At 41.4% G+C, this 24,079-nt stretch overlaps 1 pseudogene; it reads left to right on the top strand.

Annotated features, from left to right (window-relative positions):
- The first annotated feature begins 18,578 nt into the window (after positions 1-18,578).
- LOC122754386 overlaps positions 18,579-24,079 on the top strand; it is a 52,736-nt pseudogene continuing 47,235 nt past the window's right edge.

Below are 24,079 nucleotides of genomic sequence, written 5' to 3'. Positions count from 1 at the left end.
TTTTCCAGGGCTGGTGCCCTATCCACTGCACCACCTAGCTGCCCCCAAGAATTTTCAAAATTACTTTCCTGGATATTTTCCAGGTCGGTTGTTTTTTTGCAGTGATTTATTTCATATCGCCTTCTGTTTTTCCATTCTTTGGTTTTCTTTCTTGTTTCTTGATTTCTCAGAAAGTCATTAGCTTCCATTTGCTCAATCCTAACTTTTTTTTTTACAGGGCAATGAGGGTTAAGTGACTTGCCCAGGGTCACACAGCTAGTATCAAGTGTCTGAGGCCAGATTTAAACTCAGGTACTCCTGAATCCAAGGCCAGTGCTTTATTCACTTCGCCACCTAGCTGCCCCTCAATCCTAACTTTTAAGGAGTCATTTTCTTCAGGGAGCTTTTGCACCTCCCTTTCCATTTGGCCAGTTTGGCTTTTCAAGGCATTCTTTTCCTCATTGGCTTTTTGTATCTCTTTTACCATTTGGCCTAGCCTCTTTTTAAAGGTGTTATTTTCTTCAGTAATTTTTTGGGTCTCCTTTACCAAGCTGTTGACTTTTTTTCATGACTTTCTTGCATCACTCTCATTCCTCTTTCCATTTTTTCCTCTTATGTCTCTTACTTTATTTTCAAAATAATTTCTATGGCCTGAGGCCAATTCATATTTTTTGGAAGCTTTGCATGTAGGAGCTTTGACTTTGTTATCTTCTTCTGAGGGTATATTTTGATCTTCCTTGTCACCATAGAAACTTTCTATGGTCAGAATGTTTTTCTCTTTGCTCATTTTCCCAACCTCTTTCTTGACTTTTCACTCTTTGTTAAAGTGGGGGACTACTTCCAGGGTGGAGGGAGTAGTGTCCCAAGCTTCAGGGGGCTTGTTTTTGCAGCTGTTTTCAGGGATACTTCTAGGGATTTGTAAATTTTCAGTTCTTCCAAGGTAGCATGATTTAAGGAGAGATATGTTTACTACTCTCCTGGCCTGTGCTCTGGTCTGCAAGCAGCCACAGGCCTGCTTTTGTGTCCTGGAACTATGAACAAAGTTTCACTCCACTGTGGCCACAGTGTGCTTCTGCTCCTCCCTGGCCTGGGACTGCCACCCAAGACTTGGACCAGGATGGAAGTAGGGGCACAACAAGTGTCCTGCCTCAGTGCTAGCAAAGAAATCCCTGTCATTTCCTTCTGGCCAATTGTTTGACCCCCTAACAATCTGTGGGCTAAGCTGCTGCTGCTGCTGCTGCTGCTGCTGCTGCTGCTGCTGATGATGATGATGATGATGATGATGATGATGATGATTCAAAGGCTCCTGAGGCCTACCCCAGGTTTACTGGGGCTGGACTGTATTCCATTCTAATCCCAGTACCACAGACCTTTCCTGCCAACCTTCTAAGTTGTCTTTGGCTGGAAAATTACTTCACCCTGCCTTTTTCTGGGTTCTGCTGCTCCAGGAATTGTCTTGTGACATTATTTGAAGGTCTTTGCAGGAGTCTTGGGGAGAGCTCAGGCAAGTCACTGTCTTTCCTCTCCCATCTTGGCTCTGTCCTGCCACTACTTTCTTCCTCACTTTTCTATATCATCATATCAGTTACCAGATCTTGTCACTTTGACCTCAGTAACATCTCAGGCATTTAATCCTTTTTCTCTACATACAGAAAAGCTACTTATTTGGTTCACAGTCCTCTTTGTGACATTTGCAACTTAATGTGGTCACCTATTCCTGTCCCAAGTGTAGGGAAAACTAGCTAGGGTTTAATTATAAATTAGAAGCTTTAGCACCAGTTTGGGGGCATTAAGTATTTATTGGTGAAAAAGAGAACACCTGGAGTTCAGAAAGTTCAGAACCCTATCTACCCTAGAGAAGAGCATCAGAATTCAGCCTGGCCTGCTTCTGCTCTTAAGTCCTCTGCCCCAAAGCATGTTCACACAATGAAGTGCCCCTGAAGCTTCTTCAGTGTCCTGAGGAGAGGCCATCCTTCCACCCTGCTTCAAGCTCATTGGCTAGCTTCACCCAAATCCATTGGTTCACTGGACTTGAGGGTGGTCCCATGTGGAGATCAGAGTCCACAGTCTCTGAGAACACATACACCTTGAGATCTAGGCAGGTGTGGTTTCAATTTAATTAACTTTAAGTGAGTTACTCAGCGAAGTCAGTCATTCTCAGTCAATCAAATAAATCCAAATCAATTCCTTTGAGCTGGGGCCTCTGAGAGTTGGCAAAGCCCATTATTTTTTTTTACATGTTGCTACTTGTGTGGATTATTAAAATAATATTGTTTTTCTAAAAAGCAAACTTTTTATTTACACCATTTTTATGTAGGGATTGTCAATATTTCTCCTAGTGTTACTCCTCCTAAGTAGACAAACTCACATGTTTTATAAGAAACAATTTTTTAAAACACTGAAAAAGGGAGAAAATGAAAACCATTATCCAAAACAGTCAATGTTTTGGTGAAACATTTGAAATTATGTACCTCTCATATCTGCAGAAGAGTGAGGGGAGGCAGTCACTTTTCCCATCCCCCTCTTCGGGACATTCTTGCTTTTTAAAGCTTGTAAAATTACCTACACTGGGTTGCAGAGAAGAAAGAAAAATTTCTGCAGATGTGTCAGGAAGATTTCCCTTCTGAGCTTGTTGGTTTGAATGAGGTGGCACTAATTCCTGTGTTTCCTATGATGGTTACCCTCTACAAAGTAGGTAGTCCAAGTGATTTTGTGTGAATGACTCTTTCTTGCCTGGAATGCATTTTTTGGAAGTTGGTTCAAAGGCCACACTGCACTGTCACAGGTTCTGTTTGTGAGAAAATAATGGGGGCAGCTAGATGGCGTAGTGGATAGAGCACCGGCCCAGGAGTCAGGAGGACCTGAGTTCAAATCCGGCCTCAGACACTTAACACTTACTAGCTGTGTGACCCTGGGCAAGTCACTTAACCCCAATTGCCTTACTAAAAAAAAAAAGAAAAGAAAAAAGAAAATAATGGGTTTTAGGAGGTTCAGAGGCCCCTGCTGAAAGAGGATAATATTAGGATTGATTGGATTGTCTTTGCTGATTAACTCACTTAAAGTTAGCTTAATTGAAACCACAGCTACCTGAAGGCCTGGCCCTCAGAGGGTGTGTTCTCTGAGCTCTGACCTCAGCATGTTGTGCTCATGGACCACCCTCAAGTCCAGTAAACCAGTAGATTTGAATGATGTTAGCCAATTAGCTTTGAGCACTGTGGAAGGGCCACCTCTCCTTGGGACCCAGAGGAAGCTTCTACACTCAGGCTCTTGGAAACCCTTGTGGAGGAGGACTTGGAGGGAGAAGCAGGACAGGCTGAGCTCTAGGCTAGATAAGCCTTGATGTGAACAAAAGTCTTCCCCAAGATGACCTTTTGTTGTAAAATTTCACTCATGACATTAGTATAGCATTAAAAGTGTTAATTATTTTGGGTGGTACTGCCATTTTTATTATATTGACAGAACCTAGCCATAAGCAATCAATATTCCTTGAACTTTTAGGTTGTCCTTCATTTCTTTGAGGATTGCTTTGTAATTGAATCTATGCAACTCTTTTGTGTGCTTTGGGAGATTGATCCCCAGATATTCTTTACATATTTTGCTTGTGTAGAATGGGATTTCTCTTTCAGTTATTCCTTCAATTACTCAATTATTCCTGTATTTATGTATGTTGTTACTATCTAGAAATGCTATTGACTTTTGAGCATTCATTTTGTAACCTGAAACTTTGTTTAAGATATTAATTTTTTTAATATTTTTGCTGATTGTCTGGGCTTTTCCCAGTAAACCATCCTATCATCAGTGAACAAGGATAATTTAAACTCTTTTTTACCTCTCTTTATGTCTTTACTTCCTTTCTCCTTTCTTAATGCTATTCCTAGCATTTCCAGAAGGGTGGGGAGAGTAACCATCCTTGTTTCACTCCTGCATTTATTAAAAAAAGGTTCTACCATAACCCCATTTCATGTGATACTTTTAGTTTTAGATATATGTTTTTAGGATAATGGAAATGATCCCACCAACCCTACACTTCTTCTTATATTTTTAGTATAAAATAGTGTTGCACTTTGTCTGAAGCTTTATTTTTATCTATTGAAATGACTGTGTGGTTTTGGATGTTTTGTTTTAGAATATGATTATGTTCAAGGGACAGCTAAGTGGCACAGTGAATAGAGCATTGTCCCTGAAGTTGGGAGGACCTGAGTTCAAATCTCACCTCAGAAACTTACTAGCTATATGACCCTGGGCAAGTCATTTAACCCCAATTGCCTTAAACATCTGGGGCCATCTCCAGTTGTCCTGATGTATATCTTGCCACTGGAGCCAGATGGCTCTGGAGGAGAGAATGAGGCTGGTTACCTTGCACAGCCCTTCCTCACGAAAATATAATTCACAGGAAGTCATGACATCACCACAATGTCATGGTGCTCTTTGGGAACAAAGGACAAACAACAAACAACAATTATGTTCATGGTTTTCCTAATGTTGAACTAACTTTGCATCCATGCTATAAATTCCACTTGATCATAATGAATGGATAATTCACTGTTGTCATTTTGATAGGATTTTGTTTAAAAATTGGGGTGGACTGGGCTTGGCAATGTTATTCATGATATTGGCTTTTAGTTTACTTTCTGCCTTTGGGTTTTCCTTGATTTTGGTCTTAAGTCTATATTTGCCTCATAAAAGGATTCTGGTATGATACTTTCTTATTTGGGAAAACTACTTATTTGGGGGTGAAGTATGTATACTAACTGTTCTTTTTAAATTTGATAAAATTCTCCTGTCTTCTGCTACTTAGAGTATTTCATGTTTTGGAGATATTCCTCAATTTCCTTTGTGTTTTCATTCTCTTTAACATAAAACTGTGTATAATACATTCTGATTATCCTTTTTATACCTACCAGTTTTGTTGTGATTTTATCTTTGTCTTGTGCTATTTTATTGAGTTGATTTTCTAATCTCTTCCTTTTAACCAGATTAGTTAAGGGTTCCCTCAAATGTATGTCATTTCAAAGAACCCATTTTTAGTTTTATTTGTCATTTTTATTTTTTTCTTCCCAATTTATCTATTTCCCTTCTAATTTCAACATCTTTTGTGCTTATTTTAGGTTTATTTATTTACTTTTCTAATTTTTTAAAATGCATACTCAGTTTATTAATCTTTTCTTTTTCTATAGTCTTAATGTATGATGCCTTTTTTCTTTTTCCTTTTTGCGGGGCAGTGAGGGTTAATTGACTTGCCCAGGGTCACACAGCTAGTGTCAAGTGTCTGAGGCTAGATTTGAACTCAGGCCGTCCTGAATCAAGGGCTGGTGCTTTTATCCACTCCGCCACCTTGCTGCCCTATGATGCCTTTTAAAATTCATTTGCATTATCTCCATACTCTAGTGGTTAATTTTTGTAGAAGTCCCATCTATTACAAAGAAATATACATACTCCTTTGTTGTTCCATTTAGAAGACGCTATTGAATGTTAAAAATAGTTTTTGTGTCTGCCTGACTCCTTCAATCAGAAACAGAGAATTAATCTCCAACTAACCAGATCAGAAAAATTAAACTTTAATCTCTCTTAGGAAACTAATAAACAGATCACTGAAAGTATATAATATCTCCTACAATTTGTCCTCCTACAAAACAGATCAGAGAAAACATAAATCTCCTACCAAAACAAGATCAGAGAACCAGACCAGACAGATAGAAAAATATATATATAATATCAATTGAATATTTTGTCTGAAGAAGAAATATATAACAACATGATCATGTGGAGACTCCCCTCCTAAGAAAGGAGCTCAGAGACCACCATTTTCTCAGGGGATATAAGGCTTTTTTGTCCATGGATTATAGGGTGTTGTCAGTTTCAATAGTATGATACAAAAATCAACTCAGAAGAAAAAAGCCATTGAACAATTTCAGTTATAACAAGTATGGAGGAAATACAGAAGCATCATGATAAGATTACAGGATTCCAAAAAAGGGTTTGGCAAGGATGAGGATGCCCAGATGTCAAGATAAGATAGGGACTTACTATGCTGAGGGAAAAGAAGTCACTAGGTAGGGTCTTTTATCTGCTAGCTATCTGGGTTCAGTTTGGAGTTCAGTTGAAGACATTTTGTTCCTATTAATCCTATTATTCCAGGGTTTCTTTTGTGTAAGAAGGCCCCTCCATCAAATCCATATTAACAATGTCATAAGTCTTTTGACTCTAGTTTCTATGGAAATTTGCTTATCTCTCCTGCTTTCATCTCATTATTATACATTTCTTCCTCCTCCTTTTTCATCTCAGTTCCTCATGTAGAGTCCCCTTCCTATCTTCCCCTTCAACTAGTCTTATTCTTTAGTTTTTTAGTTTCACCCATTTTGCTTCCTGTCATATGGAAATAGGTGGTGGGGGTCCTTAGGTATTCCTCTTGAAAAAATTATACCCACTCCCACACAATTAAATTAGAATAAAATAGTTTTTATTTAGGAGCTAGAGAAACTGACCATGAGGGAAGTCAAAGACTTTAATTCGAGGGGATATGGTTCAGAGACATGATTCTCCGAGATACCTATCTCCCCAAATAGAAGAATAGCAAAAGCTTTTATAGATGGTAGATGGGGTGGATGGGTGGCATGACCACCTGACAATGGAAAGTTTCCACTGGATGGGTAAGGAAAGCTTGAGTGAGGGGCGGTGACCCTGACTTCTGCAGTTATCTCTGTCCCCTGGTGCCAGGCAGGAGCCATGGCTAATGGACTTACCTTCCTTACTTGTGTAGGGGCCAAATTTAATATGGGAAGAGTTAATTGGGTGGCTTGCTGTAATATTGGAGTTCAGAAAATAATGAGGGATCTCTAGGTCCAAAGTTTCCTCCCCTCCGAACTGCCTTTTTTAGTTATTTCTCCCAGGCCAATAAGAAAGGGGATTGACAGCCTCTTTTCCACAAACAAATCAGGTTTTATTAATGGGAATAAAATACACAGCAAAGGTGAAATTAATTAAGCCAATGACAAGGGAATAGGGAAAGAGGAAAATGGATAATCCCCAAACTTGCTTCCAGCTCAGCTAAGTCAAAGAGTTGGATTCGTTTTTATTAACTCACCTCCTGGGGGTCCATAGTTTCAATTGTAAACAGCTGTGCAGGCTGTGCAGCCCCTTTGCAGTGTGCTTCTGGAAGCTCCCCATCAGAAAATGATCCAACTTCCTGTTAGGGTCCCTCTTTCTACTTTTTTCTCCCTCCCCCAAAGGGGAGGTCCTTCAAGTTGTATGGCTGAAACTGGTCCCCTGTTGATAACAATCGTGTCCAAACCTACTATGATTTGTGAAATTTTATTAATTGATGGAAAAGGATTTCTGGAATCCTGAATATTTGGGTTTCATTCTTAAGGTTTGGTGTATATTTCTATTATAAGAGTAGACAAAGTGGAAGTTTGTTATTGCTATACTGAATTAATTGGTTATTGAATTAATACTAGAACATCTAAATAACTAGTAAGCTATGAGAAAGATCTTGCTGTTTTGATCTGAATTTATTGGTACTAAGCAATAGTTAAATTGGTGCCTGAACTTGTCATGTAACTTATGAGCTATCTTACATCACTTTAATGGGAATCTGAGTTCACTTTTGTTGCTATTTAATTGGAATTAGAACATGTGTAGAAACATATGCAAACTAGTTGTCATTTTAAAGATGTTCCCATTGTTTAGAGGAATTCCGAGGGCAGTATCTTATGTTTAATACCTAAACTGTTTTACTATGTGCTATTGTGTGGGACATTTTCTAGTTTGTTCCCAGTATGCAGTTTGGGATTGTTTACACTCATTTCAACCATTGCTTGTTATTGAGCATCTCAAGGCAGATTCATTTGTGTAGTGCTAACTTAGGGATGAAAAACTTATTTAAGTACAAGCATAGTTAATACTTGCTATCTAGGCTATGTGATCCTTGAGAAGTGAATTCACTTTTAATACTGATTATTGGGACTTGCTATTTAAGATGTTATAGGACTATTAACCATTATTGCTCTGAGTCTAACTCCAGTTATGACCATCAAGGAATGATGAGCCATATGATCCATGATGCCAGCGACCTTATGGGGTTTTTACATGTGTACACTGCAGGTGGAGTTCTCTTGGGAAAGGCTAGGAGACCGACTGTTTGGCACAGGCTGAAGTAGGCGTCTCCTGACTTGGGTTCCCCAAATATTACATATGGAATGTAAACTCTCCCACCTGGCTGATGTTACATCTGGCATATTTCATTGGCTGTCTACAGAACTTCTACTGGGAGTTGGGAAGCAACTTTCCCTCAGAGCTTTGTTCTTTTTCTTTTATGGCAAGTTTCTATAATCATGTCACTTGATCAGTATGGACACAATATTGTCTCTTCATCCCTAGGTTAATGCTGTAATATCTGGGTGAGATGCAGGTATAAGGTTCATGCTATTTGGCTTAGAAATTCTAGTCCCTTTCAGATTCTAAACAACTAGAATGTATAAGTATTTAGCCTTGTCATTTGTCTGTTATTAGTTATGCATTTGAAAACTGATCCAGAAACATCTCAAGTTTATTTCAAGAAAGGTAAAGGGGGGTAACTTATAGGACGTTTTGTTACACCTATGGGAAGGTCAACTATGAGTTGGTTGTGTAGTGTGGAAATAACATCTGTCTTGTAGAGCATGTCCTATAATACAAACATGGTTTATTATGGACAACTTATTTGACATGTACTGTTTTGAAATTAATTGGTTAAGTGTCATCCTAAGTCTTTATTAGAATTGAAGATAACTTGGTAACTTTTACGTAAGTTCATTTGTGGTCATCTTCTGTAACCTAAGTTTTATGTGAGGATTAGATCTTAAACAATTGAGTGAAAACTTTTGGAGAAATAAGGTTAAATGGATATATATGTAATTTGCAAAGATTTAGCCTTCTGTGGCATTTTGAAACATTTAGGTTATATGGCTTGCATGTATCAAGGTAGTGGTAACCCTTTGGTCTGTTGTTAATAATGTCTGTCAGATACAGAATTAGATAAAGCTGTGAACAGCATGGGAAAATCGTGATACCTCTCACTGGATGAAGGACATTTCTGAACAGCTTTTCACTCCTGCTGCAGGATCCTGGGGTTCCTGGATTCTCTCTCTTGGTTTACCCCCTTTCTCCCTATAGTAATACTGGTTCTTGTCCTTTTCATTTTTGGCCTTTGTCTCTTTAACCTCTTGAAAGTTTGTTTTATCCAAGTTCAAAGCTATCAACCTTATGTTAGCAATTCCAGCCTATACACCTCTTCACCCTCTGGACCAGGCCTGCAAGGATTTCTACTCTTTCCACAAAGACCTAGGGCCAGCTCTACACCCATATTCAGCTCGAGCAGTTACAGAAGAAGAGATCTTCACCCTCTCTTCCCTTAGCTATTGGAAGAAGGGGTGGAGAAATGTAGTGGTAGCCTGGTGGGCCTGAGTCCAGTTGGGGATGCTCTGGCCCAGAAGGGGTCAGTTAGAGAGTACTCTTTCCTTGGAAAAGAGTTGGGAAGCAGTTGTATTTGCTATTAAAATTTGTTTTGTAAGAGGTTTTAATAGGGACATCTGAGGAGTCGCTATGAGGTGCCCTGGAGACAAGACATCTTCTAGACTGCCCCAGGAAAAGGACTTCCAGAGACCAGATAACTACATGGGACATCTGAGATCCAAAATGAAATTGCTAATTGAATGGACTCTGGGAGCACATCACTGAAATTACAAAGAGACTTTAGCCATATTTGCTGTTATAAACTTGGTAGTTATTGACATCATTTCCTTGTGTTATATCTAGGGGTTGTTACCAAATATATGATGAAGATAGAATTTTTCAAGGAACAAAACCAGTCTTGAGAGGACACTACTGGATTTGTGACCAAAAACTGCTTACACATGTCTTCCCAAGAATTGGACAAGTATATGGTATATTGGGATAATGAGGCCCCAATTTTCCTCCTGAAAGATACCTCTGGGAAAGGATTAGGTATTCAGTTGTATGAAACAGTTAGAGCTATAGCCACAGAAATTAGGAAGGTGACTCATGTACCTGTTAAGAAATGGAATTCTTGGTTTGAGGGTAGATGGTTTTCATGGCTAAATGGAAGCTGGTAGAAGCAATTGGGGTTCTTTCTCCTATGTGCCTTGGCTCATCTCTTTATTCATTTGTGTCTCTCCTCACCCATTGTTCTCCTCCCATGCCAAGTAAATCTTATCCACCATTTCTCTCATCTGCTGATCTAAACTTTGTTTAATCCCTCATTGAAGGATCATCATTTGATACCCTTCTTCAACTCTTTTCGGTAGGGTTACTACCTGCATTCCCTCCACCACTGTAATAATTAAGTTAATAAAACAGAGAATTAGGCAGTGTATGACTAATAGAGCTACCAAGGCACAAATGGAAGCCAGTGACATTATGAGAAACCAAGACACAATAAAAACTTCTGACCTGTAAAATAGATCCAAGAGAGATGATTTGAAAATTATTGGTCTACCTGAAAACCATGATCAAGGAAAGAGCTTAGACATCATCTTCCAAGGTATTCTCAGGGAAAATTTCCCTGATATTCTAGAAGCAGAAGGTAAAATAGAAATTGAAAGAATCCACCGATCACCTCCTGAAAGAGATCCCAAAAGGAAAACTCCTAGGAATATTATAGCCAAATTCCAGAGCTCTCAGGTCAAGGAGAAAATATTGCAAGCTGCCAAAAAGAAAGAATTCAAGTACTGTGGAGCCCCAGGCAGGATAGCACAAGATCTAGCAGCTTCTACATTAAAAGACCGGAGGGCATGGAATATGATATTCCAGAGGGCAAAGCAATTGGGATTACAACCAAGAATCACCTACCCAGCAAAACAGCATAATATTTCAGAGGAAAAAATGGGAATTTAATGAAAAAGAGCACTTTCAGGTATTTGTGATGAAGAGACCTGAACTGAAAGACTTTCAAATACAAGACCCTAGATGTGAGAAAATGGGTAGTTGTCTCCTCTCAATGAGGATAGAACAGTCAATCATACTCCTCCTGACCTGTTTGTAAGACAAAGGTCTCAGATCCTCTCCTCCCCCCTCTGGCTAACAAAATCACATGGTTCAAGGAGCCCTAGTTTCAATAAGGTCCACGCTGGAGTTGTGTCCATATAATGAAGAATAAGGTCCACTCTTGAGATATACCCATATAAGGAAGAGGGGTGGGAATACTGCATCCTGATTAACTAGTTTTTGTGAGTAGATTGTAACCCTTGAGTAATCAGACCAATGATGAAAAAGGGGAGGGTCCATTTGTGTTAGGGACTAGGGTATAAAACAGGGCCTGTGAGCCCCCTTTCTTTGCACCCACTAGCTGCACACTAGGGTGCCTCCTCACAAGAAGGAAATAAAAGAGCCTTTGTCCAATCTATGCTGAGTTCTGTAAGGGGCTAAAATTCTAGCTGTGTTGTCTAAAATATCTAACAAGTGGTCACCAATAAATTATAAGCTTTAGCAAGAGTTAGACTTTTAAGAATTTATTAAGGAGAATAAGAATTTGGTAAATAGAGAGAGAAAGGCCTAGAGTCATCTATCTATCAAAAGGAGAGCGCATCTTTCACTCCACTCTCCACCAGAGTCCACACGAATGAGAGCCCGAGAGTACCAGCCTCGCCCCCTCTTCCTCCCACATGCAAACGTCACTTCCTGATGCCAAAGAGCCTCATGTCTTGCCTTCAGATGCCTTCTCCTCATGGTGGAGCTTTGCTACAGTAAGTCTCCAGCAGGGGGTTTCATTCCAATTGTTACAGTTCCCAAGAATTATTGAGAAGAGGATTGTTTTCCCTCACAATTGGAGGTCCCAGTGAGATTTAAGGAGCTGTGGGGGACCCTCCGTGTTCCAGCACTCTTTGACAGGATGAGTGGTCGAGCGATCGTCGGAGCCCAGAGGGAGCCCCCCAATGCCTGAGTCTGAGGAACTCAGCAGAGATGTCACAAACACAGGGTGGAGCACACTCAACAAGGGGGTAAGAATCTCTCAAAACAGGGGAAGAAAGGGCAGTCGAGTACTACTAGGGTGGTTGCCCCAGGCAAAAAGACATTGGATGTGACAAGTGGTATGCCAGACAGTTTGAGTCTGTAGGCAGGTGTGCTGACCTGTGTGCCAGGCAGTTTGAGTCCATAGGCACAGGGTGTGCCAAGCAGTGTGCCAGGTGGGGCTGGTTCCCAAGAATTCAAAGGGTTCATTAAAGACTGTGTTGAAGGAACAAAGTAAGATGGGGAATGCTACCTCTAGTGATACAGAAAAAGAAGAAAGTACATCTCCCAAAAGTCCCGAAGACAGCCCTTTGGGAGACAAATTAGAAAGCTGGGATAAACTTGAGAGGTATAGAGGGAAATGCAAAAAGAGAATGATAAAATATTGTAGCCTAATACGGGCTGGGGTTGCCCTCGAGGGAAGTTCAGTCCTTTGGCCTGAATTTGGGTCTAAAGAAAATCAGGTATGTCAAGCCTTAAATGTATATGTGAATAGTAAAAACCCCTAAAATCAAGAAGAAGGGGAATATGCTAAATTATGGCTGTCTGACACTAGCCTGTTTCCCCTAGGGAATAAAGAAACTAAGGACATGGAGAATAGCTCAAAGTGGGATCCATTAGAGTACATTCCCCTCCCTCCATGTCCCCCTCCCCCAGTTGTGGGAGCACGTGGAATACAAGAGGGAGAAGGGGCCTTGAGTTCTATAGCAATGGAAAATTGGGAAAGGCTTCATGTGTCTGGCCGGGGTGGGGGAGGGGGGAGTTGGGGGTGGGGTAGTCCCAGCTGATCCGAAATTCCCAAATGTAGCTCCAGGGTGGGATAATAATAATGAGAATCATTGGAATCATATGCAGGACTTAAGGGAATTGATAATACAGGGAATAAAAGAGTCAGTTGCTAAGGGTCAGAATCTCAATAAAGCCTTTGATGTACAGCAAGGGAGGGATGAGTATCCTTGTGTGTTTTTAGGGAGACTGAGAGATCTGTTAAGGGCTAAAATTCTAGCTAAACTGTCTAAAATATCCAATGAGTGGTCGCCAATAAATTATAAGCTTTAGCAAGAGTTAGACTTTTAAGCATTTATTAAGGAGAATAAGAATTTGGTAAAGAGAGAGAGAAAGGCCTAGATTCCTATCTATTAAAGGGAGAGCACATTTCTAGCTCCCTTCTCCGCCAGCGTCCAAAGGAAAGAGCCCCAGACCGAGCGCCAGTCTCTTCCTTCCTCCTCCCACTCGTCCACGTCACTTCCTGATGCCTGGTCTTGCCCTCAAAGACCTTCGCTTCATGGGCAGAACTCTTCTACAGTAAGTATCCAGCAGGTGGCGTTATTCCAATCGTTACAGTCCCCCCTGTTGTTCCTCAAGAAACAAAATGTTTCCTTGACGGAACAGTAAAAACAATATGATAACTATTGCTAACTAATAATATGTGAACAACAATATAGAAAAGGAAGAGAGGAAAGTTTTGTCCAGAGGAGCGATTTTTTTTGTCCTCATGAACCGACGCTTTGACATTAGTCTTGCAAAGGGAGGGCCTCTGCAGAGAATACATGTTACAGATGGTGTATATTATAACAGAAAGAGAAAAAAACAACAAAAACAACAAATCAAAACTGTTCATTTAAAGTCTCTGAAAGTCTTTTCTCAGATGTCCTCTAGGTGTAGTTGTGGAATGGAAGTCTTTTCAGGGGTTGATGTGTGGATGCTGGTAATCAGCCAGGAAAATTTCCTACAAAATTGAGCTTAACACAACTTTAAAATAGCTTTGTCAATAATCAAATCAAACAATGAAAGTTCTCAAAAACATGTCTAAGGGAATTCAGAATCTTAGTTGTTAACACATGAAACATACAATAAAACAAAAATTGAAACATTCTTTAAAATTATATATTACTATAGTCCCCCCTTTTGGAGGGTAATTGAGAAGACAATTGCTGCAATATTAATTATTAAAAATAATTTTTATCTTTGTTTCATCACTTTTTGCATCATCTGCCTAATCATCCTCATGCCATTATGAGAAATTTAAAATCTAATATAATTAGTAACAGATGTCAAGGCCAAATTCAACACTGTTATTTATCATGACACCTGAGATAATTATGGGGGTTACCATAAAAGAACAGAGAAATGATGGGATATGAGCATTCCCACACTTGAGCAATATGTACTGCCCATGCAGTATGCCAGGCTTAAAATAGGTGGATGGAATATATGTCCATGCCACCGAACATATTGGAGGAAACTGAGTCAGACTTAATCAGATGCATGGGATTGAGATGTCCATGGCATCAGGCATATAGGAGGAAGCATAGAAGCCAGGTGTAGAAGTGAGATGGGTGGGATGAATACTTCCAGCCATCTGTACAATATTGTGGGGAAAAATAAAATAAAATATTAAACCAAGAGAATCCAACCTCAACATTAGTCAAAAGCCGTTCCCTCGGCCATACCTTGACTTCATGCATGTCTCTCCCCTCATGTGACAGTTCAGTGTCTGCTCTTGCATGTATTCCTCTTGTGATTGGATGGCATCTTGGCCAACTGGCATCTGATAACTCAGAATAAAGGCAATTAATATCTTAAATGATAAGTTCCCATAATCCAAGTCTCATATGGATTTAAAAATTGAGGATAATAAATGATTGCAAAAAATGTGAATACATCTTGACTCAGAACACAATATATAATTATGTAACAATTTCAAATAATACCCCTTTTTTTTAAACTTAGTATACAATTACTTTTTGAAAAATCTGAACATATTTAAATACAAGTTAAAGCACAACACAATCCCAAAGAAAACTTTTACAAATGTTCCCCTCTTTTTTTTTTTTTTTGGAATATGCTTATCAAAAATAATACTTCTAGAATCAATTTACACTTGCCATGGCAACCAATTTGCCAGGGAAATGCTTTAAAGAGTTTGATCAAATAATCAGTTGAGAAAAATAACAAAAACAAATAACTCAGAATATGGGAGCACAATACTCCTAGAATTAACATTGTATTATGAAATCAAAACCATCTTGCAATGTTTCAAAATTAGAGATGAATAAATAGAAAAAAAATATACATGGAACAATAAAAGACAATGAAATTCAAACTAGGGAAATCTAAATGAATATGAACTTAATATTAATAAGAGTATTATAAAATATAAACTTGATCACATGACTATAAAAAGCTTTTACAAATATTCTCCTTGTTTTAGAAACTAAGTATAAAACACAATCTCAAATGCATGAAAATCTCTATGAAAATAAACCCATACCATTAATTTCAAAATGTATATATAATAGCATAGAAGTCCTATGTAACCTCTGAACTGATACTATTACTCTGAGTGAATTCAGAACACTTTTGATTCCGATATCTAAAATCCCCAATACTCATATCAATACCTTGCTGCTTACTTCTACATTTCTGTAAAATATATATCCTTCCATGGCAAAAGAAGCAGAGTCTTGAACTATGTTGATGATTGTCATTCTTATTCAGCTTAAGTTTTTCTTCTTTAACCCCTCTATATTGTCTGTCAGTCTTTTCACCATACAAATGCTTTATAAGATTACTAATTAAAGACAAAAGCAGGTTAGCAAAATTATGAACAAAACGAGCATATCTGAAATTTAAAGGGTTTTCTAAGATTGTCTCAAAAGCACAGCCAGGCCGGGGAAGGGCTGAGCCTGAAGCTGCAAATGCAGGTAGAAAAAGTTGAGCATGCGCATCAGATCTCTGGACTTCCCAGGCAGGGGAAGCTATGGGCTTGGCCATGGGAGGAGTAGAGGGTGGGGTCTGGAGAGGAGGGGAAGGACCAGCGCAATTTGAATCAGACTTGATTTTGAACTCAGGCCTGGATTCCTCTTCCCCCACTTGGCCTCCAGGCACTAGGGAATTAAAAGCTTCTAGAGGGTGGGTCATTGCCTCCAGGCATGCAAAATTAAAGCAACAATTAGTGTTAGAACTGGGAAAAGCTGCAGGAATCTCTTCAGGTTTCTCTGAAAAAGCATGGTTGGGAGAGGGGGAGATATTTCCTGGTGTGAGTAAGTTGCTGGCTCTTCTAACAAAAATAAAAAGAAAAATAGAAAATCCACAAAAACAAAGCATTAACATCACTTGTCTAGTTAAACAGACTAAAATCAAAAATAGGGTAATTAGGGAGTTTAAAAGGTCCATTCGAAAAAATTTAAAGGGAAAACACAGCCAGTACGCCAGTACTTAGCAGTTTAAAGGGTAGGGGAAATTTCTTACCCAACCAGAAGATCAGAAGTGAGGTTCAGCTTTCCTCTTCGTGGTCAGCCATCTGTTAACGGCTAAAATTCTAGCTAAACTGTCTAAAATATCCAATGAGTGGTCGCCAATAAATTATAAGCTTTAGCAAGAGTTAGACTTTTAAGCATTTATTAAGGAGAATAAGAATTTGGTAAAGAGAGAGAGAAAGGCCTAGATTCCTATCTATTAAAGGGAGAGCACATTTCTAGCTCCCTTCTCCGCCAGCGTCCAAAGGAAAGAGCCCCAGACCGAGCGCCAGTCTCTTCCTTCCTCCTCCCACTCGTCCACGTCACTTCCTGATGCCTGGTCTTGCCCTCAAAGACCTTTGCTTCATGGGCAGAACTCTTCTACAGTAAGTATCCAGCAGGTGGCGTTATTCCAATCGTTACAGATCAGATAAGACAGTATGTAGGTATGGACCCTGAAAGTCCACTAGCACAAGGAATGTTTAAATTAAACTCTGTAACCAAGTCCTGACCAGATATTAATAAGAAATTACAAAAAGCTGAGGGGTGGAGTAAGAAGCCATTGGAGGAATTATTGAGGGTAACAGTAAAGGTGTTTATGAGGAGGGAAGATCCCCAGACTGTGAGAAAGCAGCAGCTCAGGTGGACAGTACTCCTGCAAGGTTATACTGAGTCCCCAAACTTGTTTGGTCAGATTTTAGATGCAGATAGAGGAGCAGCTCTAGGGGTTCTGGTACAAGTCTGGGGAGGAAAAAAAAAGACCAGTAGCCTTCCTGTCAAAATTATTCAATCCAATATCAAGGGGGTGGCCTGAATGCATCCAGGCAGTGACTACAACTGCCCTATTAGTAAAAGAGACCAGGAAACTGACACTTGGAGGAGCCCTAGTGGTGGGCGCTCCTCACCAAGTTAGAACAATCCTCAACCAGAAAGCAGGGAGATGGTTTACAGATTCTAGAATTTTGAAATATGAGGCAATTTTATTAGAAAAGGATGACTTGGTACTTGCTGTGGAAAACTGTCTCAACCCCACGTCTTTTCCATGGGTAGGAGGAAGGGAAAGGGAGAGAATTTGGAATTCAAAAGTTTAAAAATGAATGTTAAGGGGGCAGCTAGGTGGCACAGTGGATAAAGCACTGGCCTTGGATTCAGGAGTACCTGAGTTCAAATCCAGCCTCAGACACTTGACAGTTACTAGCTGTGTGACCCTGGGCAAGTCACTTAACCCTCATTGCCCCTCCAAAAAACAAAAACAAAAAAATGAATGTTAAAATTGTTTTACATGTAATTGGGGGAAAACAAAATAATGGGGGGAAAAAAGAAAAATCTCTTTAACACCAACATTTCAAGGAATTCAACAGGAACATGAATCATGGACCTCCATTAATGCTCAAAGTATCCTCAGTAATCACAGGATCCAAGCTGTCAGTGCCTTTGCATTTCCTCCTGCATTTGGATGGACACCCTAGCGTGCTTGTCTCTCTAGGATATATGTGTGTATACATACATGCATATATACATACACACACATACATGTATAATGGACTGTAAGCTGAGCTCAGAGTTGAAAAAATGGTCAGGTTGGATGGTTGTCAGGAAACTGCAAAGCATCTTTGCTGACCGCAGGCCTTCCACAATAGCAAAGCCCCATCCTTCCCCTTCTAAAGTTTTACCAGGTTTGCTACAGGATTGCAAGATGTGAAAGTAAGGAATAGCAGGACAGGAAAAAGCATGGCTTTTCAAATTCCAGCATTCCTTATGCAATGGTTTCCCAAACATTGCAATATGAGAAAAATTAGAAGCATAATAATATAAACAGTGTTACAGATTTGAACATGAAAGAAAATTGCCAAATGACATCAATTCGGGTCAATGGATTTCTGAATTATCTTACATAGAAAAATCACTTCATCCAGTTCTCAACTGGACACTTTAGCCTGATTGCATTCAGAGTACAATAGAGTAATCCTGATCCCATGACCTTTAATTCTTATTCTTCACTTCCTGATCATATTGCCTTAATGCCCAATTTTAAGTGTATTTGGCAGAGGTTCTGGTCTACTTGTAGAGAGTCAAACATGGCAAATACAACGGGAGATCACATCTGGCTGAGAGAAACTCTGTCCAAGGCAATCTGGATAGACAGTTCCAAACAGTGTGGAGCCTCCCAGTTTCCCCAAGAGCCATTAGCTGCCAGCTCGCCAAAGCATGGCGTCCATTACTTGCCCTTAATCTGGAGCTGCACTTTATCCTGGCTGTCTTTCTGCTCTGAAGGAGGAGGAGGAGGCAAGTGTGGGAGGGAGGGAGGTGCTGGAGGCCCTGGGGAGGAGGAGCTCTCCGAGATGACCAGCCTGGTGGGCGTTGCCCCAGGTGGAGATTGAGCAGGGGGTGGAGTTTGGAGGCCTGGGCGGAGTTTAGACTGGAAGTAGGGATGATTGCGGTGGAAAAGCCATTCGGCCTGATGCAGGGCAGGGCTTAGGGAGGGAGGGGTCCGAGTCCTTGAGCCCTGGTGCTGGGTGTGAGGCGAGGAAAGGGCTCGACCCCCCATTGTGGGGGCTTCAGGGACTGGCCGGAGTGCTGCCGTGGGGACTCGGAAGACCCTCCGGGGAATGGGCCGGCGGGAAGCCGGAAGTCTTGGCGCTGAGCCTGCTCTGCCTTCCCGGGAGCCCAGCTCCATTTCCTTTCTTCCCTTGGAGCTCAGGGCGCTCTGCCTTCTGGAAGCCTGCTCTGTGCCTGCAAGCCCCAGGTAGGTGTGAGCCCCAGGCCCCCATGTTTCCTGGCTTCTGCGGGCTGCCCTTGCCATTGGGTCTCATTGTCATCTGACCTCATGGGGAGTGTCCTCCGGGGCTGCCTCCCGAGGCTGGCTACTGGATGAGCTCCCTGAACCCCTTTCCAGACTCCCAGTCACTCCCCCAACTTCCTGGCTCACCCACCCGGATCTACCCTTAGGTCTCACTTTCCCAGACATAGAAATCCAGTCTTCTGATCAGGACCCAGGGGGCCTTTCTCCCTGCCCCCACCTCCTGCTTAGAGATTCAGCTGGCTTCCCTTCAAACCCAGCCCCCTTTGAACATCCAAGAGTCCTCCCTTCCTGCGCCCAGCCCCCCACCTTGGACACAGTTAACAAAGCTTTTTCCTAGTCCCCCTTTTTCTGAACTAGTGGTTCTTTGGTAATTTTTACAAATTGGACCCAGATCTCCACCTATTTGAGAAGTGAGGCCTTTATTCATTACTGCTGTAGTTGCAAAACTGTTTCCCAGTCTTCTGCTTTCCTTTTAATGGTCCAGACATTCTTATTAACAAAGGATACTAGGGACAGCTAGGTGGCACAGTGGATAAAGCCCTGGCCCTGGATTCAGGAGGACCTGAGTGCAAATCCAGCCTCAGACACTTAACACTTAACTAGCTGTGCGACCCTATCCAAGTCACTTAACCCTCATTGCCCTGCCAAAAAAAAAAAAAAGACACTAGAGTTCTTTAACTTGAATAGACAAAACTCCCCTCATCTCCATATGGCAGTTCATCTGGTCAGCAGAGCAAGATGTGGCAGTGTGCCATTCTGGGAGAGCTGTCCTACCTGAAGGACCCTGATCTCACATGGGGAGACTTTCTGGGCCTTTAGGTTGCCAGGCAGCCTCAGGAACTTGTCCAGAGGCCCTCAGCATACTGCTTATAGAGAGGCACCTTGAGCCTTTGCCCATTATGGAAGTAGGTCCTCAGGACAGTTTTGTGATCTTTCAGGGAAAAAAGCAAACTGTCCTAACCATGTGGCAGGGGAAGGAAAGAACTCCAGGAGACAGTGGCCCTTTCACAAAGGCTGTCTTTGATAGCCCTCAGGTGAGTGGTCAATCTAATTTCAAGACTGTCTGTAGGGGGGTAAAAGTATTTCTTATGAAGTACCTACTAAGTGGCAGGCACCGAGTTAAGCACCTTCTCAACATCTCCCTTGATCCTCACAACAAACCTTGGAAGGTAGGTGTCATTTCCATCTTACATTTACTTATGTGGTCAGGAAGATCTAGGAAACAATATTGTTTCACTTCATTTTTCAAATTCAAAAAATGTTTGCAACAAAAATTAGACTTCTCTCTCTCTTCTCTTTCTACCCCCCCTCCCCCAAAGAAACCCCAAACTAACCCCATATCATAAGGATTTATGTGGTCAAGTGAAACAAAATTTCTCCTTGGTCTCATCTAAAGAAAATGATGTCTCAATCTGCCCTCTAGTGTGGCCTCTCTACCAGGAGATAAGCAACATGTCTTTGTGAGTGCTCAGAACTTCATCCACCTTTGTATTGATCAGAGTTCCCATATATGTATATATTTCAGTACATACTCTAAATTTGTTCTGTTTAGAACCAATGCCTCCCTTAATCTAGTCTCCCTTTAATTCCCCCCCCCCCACCACCACCTCCCTGCTTCTCTCCTTTCCCTCCTTTTCTCTGGTGAGTCAAATATATTTCTCCACCCAACTCTGTGTTGTGTGTATTCTTCCTTCCTTTGACTGAGGTTCAAAGATCAGATGTTCCTACCCACTCCCTCCTCCTTGTTTGTATAGTTATCTACTTGTGTCCCCTCATTATGTGATATTTCCTAACCCTCCTTTCCATCCATCCACCCAGATCAAGACATAACAGAGTCACTCCCATCTTTTCTCTAATTTGAGTCTTTCTGTGAGCCCTGATAGAGATCAGGTGGGACACGTTATTTTTTCTTAAATCATAAAAGAATTTTATTATTTTCTAAATACACCTAGAGATAGTTTTCAACGTTTTTTATTAAGATTTCTGGTTCCAAATTTTTCTCCCTCCCAACCCCCCTCCCCAAGACAGCAAGCAGTCTGATCTAGGTTATGTCTGTACAATCACATTACACATATTTCTGCATTAGTCATGCTGTGAAAGAAGAATCAGAACAAAAGGGAAAAACCTCAAGAAAGAAAGACAAAAAAAGTAGAAACAATCTGGTTCAGTCTCCTTCTAGATTCCACAGGTCTTATTTCTGGATGTGGAGACCATTTTCCATCATGACTCCTTTGGAATTATCTTGGACCATTGTATTGCTGAGAAGAGTCAAGTCTATCACAGTTGATCACACAATGTTGTTGGTACTGTGTACAATGTTCTCCTGGTTCTCTTCCTCTAACTCAGCACAAGTTCATTTAAGTCCTTCTAGGTTTCTCTGAAATTGGCTCCTCGTTTCTTACAACACAATAGTATTCCATTACATTCATATACCACAACTTGTTCAGCCATTCCCCAATTGATGGGCATCCCAGAGGGGACACCTTATTATCTCCTCATATTTGGATATTAGTAGTTTTTCCTTTTTTTAGTCTCTGAGAGTAGTTCAACCTTGTTTACTATTTTATGTTTTTCCTCACTTGTGTTTGAAGTTCAAAAGTTCTCAGCAGTTATGTTCTTTTCATCAGGAATACTTGGAAGTCCTTATATTAAAGGTCATTTTCCCCCGTAGCAAGGGACTCAGTTTGGTTGGGTAAATTACTGTTGGCTATAAGTCCTTTGCCTTCTTTTATATCACATTCCAAGCTCTCTTCTGTTTCCCAGCTTCTGTCCTCTGCACTGTGTTCATCAGACAGAGATTGTCCTGCAGCTGCTGCTGCTCATGTCCTTCTGCCGCAGGTCACACAAGCTTCACAGCTCTCTCTCAGGCCCTCTCCTTTACCAGTTCTTTGGGCCAGTCAATAAGCATTTGGAAAATGGCAACTCTGTGCCAGGCACACTTCAAAACTTCAGTGGGTACAAAGGAAGGAACAAACAGTGCCTGCCCTCAGGGAGCTCCCAGTCTAATGGGGAGACAACACGTCAGCAGCCATGTCCAAACAAGCTCTACAAGCTGTAGAAGGGAGGTACTCTGAGAGTTTCAGAGACAGGGAAACACTTTTTGTTTTCAGGTGAGATTTTAGCTGAGACTTGAAGGAAGCCTGAGGTAAGCGGGAAGAACATTCCCAGCATGGAGACCACCACTGGAAAGGCACGGAGTCAGGAGAGGAAGGGTCTTGGTCAAGGATCAGCCAGGAGGCCAGTGACTCTGGGTCAGAGAGGAGGAGGAGGAGGAGGAGGGGAGTGAGGTGAGGTGTAAGGAGACTGGAAAGGGGCTGGGGCTGGTTATATGCAGCTTATACACATTCCCTTATTTGGTCCTGTTGCTAGAATTGTCCGGGTCTTTTCTGGTGAAATCCTGAATAAGGCAGCACAGGATCCAGCCAGGCAGGCACACACTTACAAGTGTGCCCCACATTGTCAGTAGGAGGTAGCCACCAGTGTCCTTCAGTTCCACGGATGTTAGTAGTAGGCCTCTACCAGTCACAGATGACCATGGATCAACGCCTTGAAGAGCCACAGGCCACAGTGTTGCTGTGCAGCCTGATAGGAGTCGCAGCTCCTGAGTGACTTATAACTGGTAACTGCTGCATCCCGTGTTGTATCTACCCCATGAGGAGTAGCTGGAGTGTCCTCTCCAGGGCGCTGGCCTGGGCAGATCAATATGGAAAACAAGCTGTTGCCCATGCAGCCGGTTTTCCCTCTCCGCGACATTGGTGGATTCAAAGGAGAGGCAGAGCCAATACAGTTTGGCACCAGTGCCACCGCAGGACTTGCCAGAGGGATGTGATGTCCAACATTCAACTGCCTCAGGGACTCTGACTCCTGATTTTTCCTCGGGATTAACTCCCAAAGCCTTTCCCATATATGTCTGCAAGACAGCAGAGGTTTAAAATCAGGGTTTCCTTCCCCTAGGCGGGTTGCCTGCCAAGGCTAAGGAGCCCCACCTACCCAAAGCGACTGGCTTTAAGGCGCCAATGACTCGCCTTCTCCCCTTCTCCTGTTAGTGGAAACAGTTCTGCCATGAGAAGGCCGGGAGTTGGGCTTTGGTTGTCAGAGGCTATTTGAGACACACACCATTGGAGCATTTTATAGAGAGTGAGAGCTTATCCCCACTCCCACCCTGGCATAACAACCTTTGGAACCTCCATGGATGTTATATATATAAAATAAATATTATACATATACATATGCATATACATGTATGTGTGTGTGTGTGTGTGTGTGTGTGTGTGTATTCTCTTCCTGAGCAAGTAGAGAGTTTGGGGAAAGATCAACTAAGGCTTTTAGGAAGAAAAAATTAATTAAAAAAAAAAAAGATCTGAGGTATCACCTCACCTATCAGAGTGGCAAATATAACAAAAAAGGGAAATATTAGATGTTGGAGGGGATGTGGGAAAGCTCAGATGCTAATCCACTGTTGGTGGAGCTGTGAACAGATCCAGTCATTCTGGAGACCAAATCTCGAGCTATACCCAAAGGAGTATAAAACTGTGTATATACCCTTTGATCCAGCAATACCACTCCTAGGTTTATATCCCAAAGACCTATTTGTACTAAACTATTTATAGCTGCCCTTTTTCTGGTGGCTAAGAATTGCAAATCAAAGAAATACCCATCAATTGGGGAATGGCTAAACAAGCTGTCATATATGATGGTGATGGAATATTATTGTGCTCTAAGAAATGACAAGCAGGATGATTTCAGAAAGGCCTGGAAAGACTTGTATGAACAGATGTATAGTGAAGTGAGCAGAACCAAGAGAACATTTTGCATAGTGATGGCAATATTGTATGATACTTATAAAGTCAAAGTCTGTTCCTGGGGCACAGCTTCTTATTGCTCTCAGCCATGCCGAGCTGCCTCTGTGTCGAGCTGTGCTGAGCCACCCTCCCCTTTCGCCCAAGTGAGACAGACCTTTCCTGAAGTCTTCTAAATTATCTCAAGTAAGAAGGTTGTGTCAGAGGCTTGATTTAATGTTGTTTTTGAGGGAAACATGGGAGAGCTCAGG

The sequence above is a fragment of the Dromiciops gliroides genome, chromosome 4 (assembly GCF_019393635.1).
Source record: "Dromiciops gliroides isolate mDroGli1 chromosome 4, mDroGli1.pri, whole genome shotgun sequence".
In the NCBI taxonomy this organism is placed as follows: Eukaryota; Metazoa; Chordata; class Mammalia; order Microbiotheria; family Microbiotheriidae; genus Dromiciops; species Dromiciops gliroides.
The sequence above is the reverse complement of the archived record's forward strand: the minus strand, read 5'-3'. Positions and strand labels throughout refer to the sequence as shown.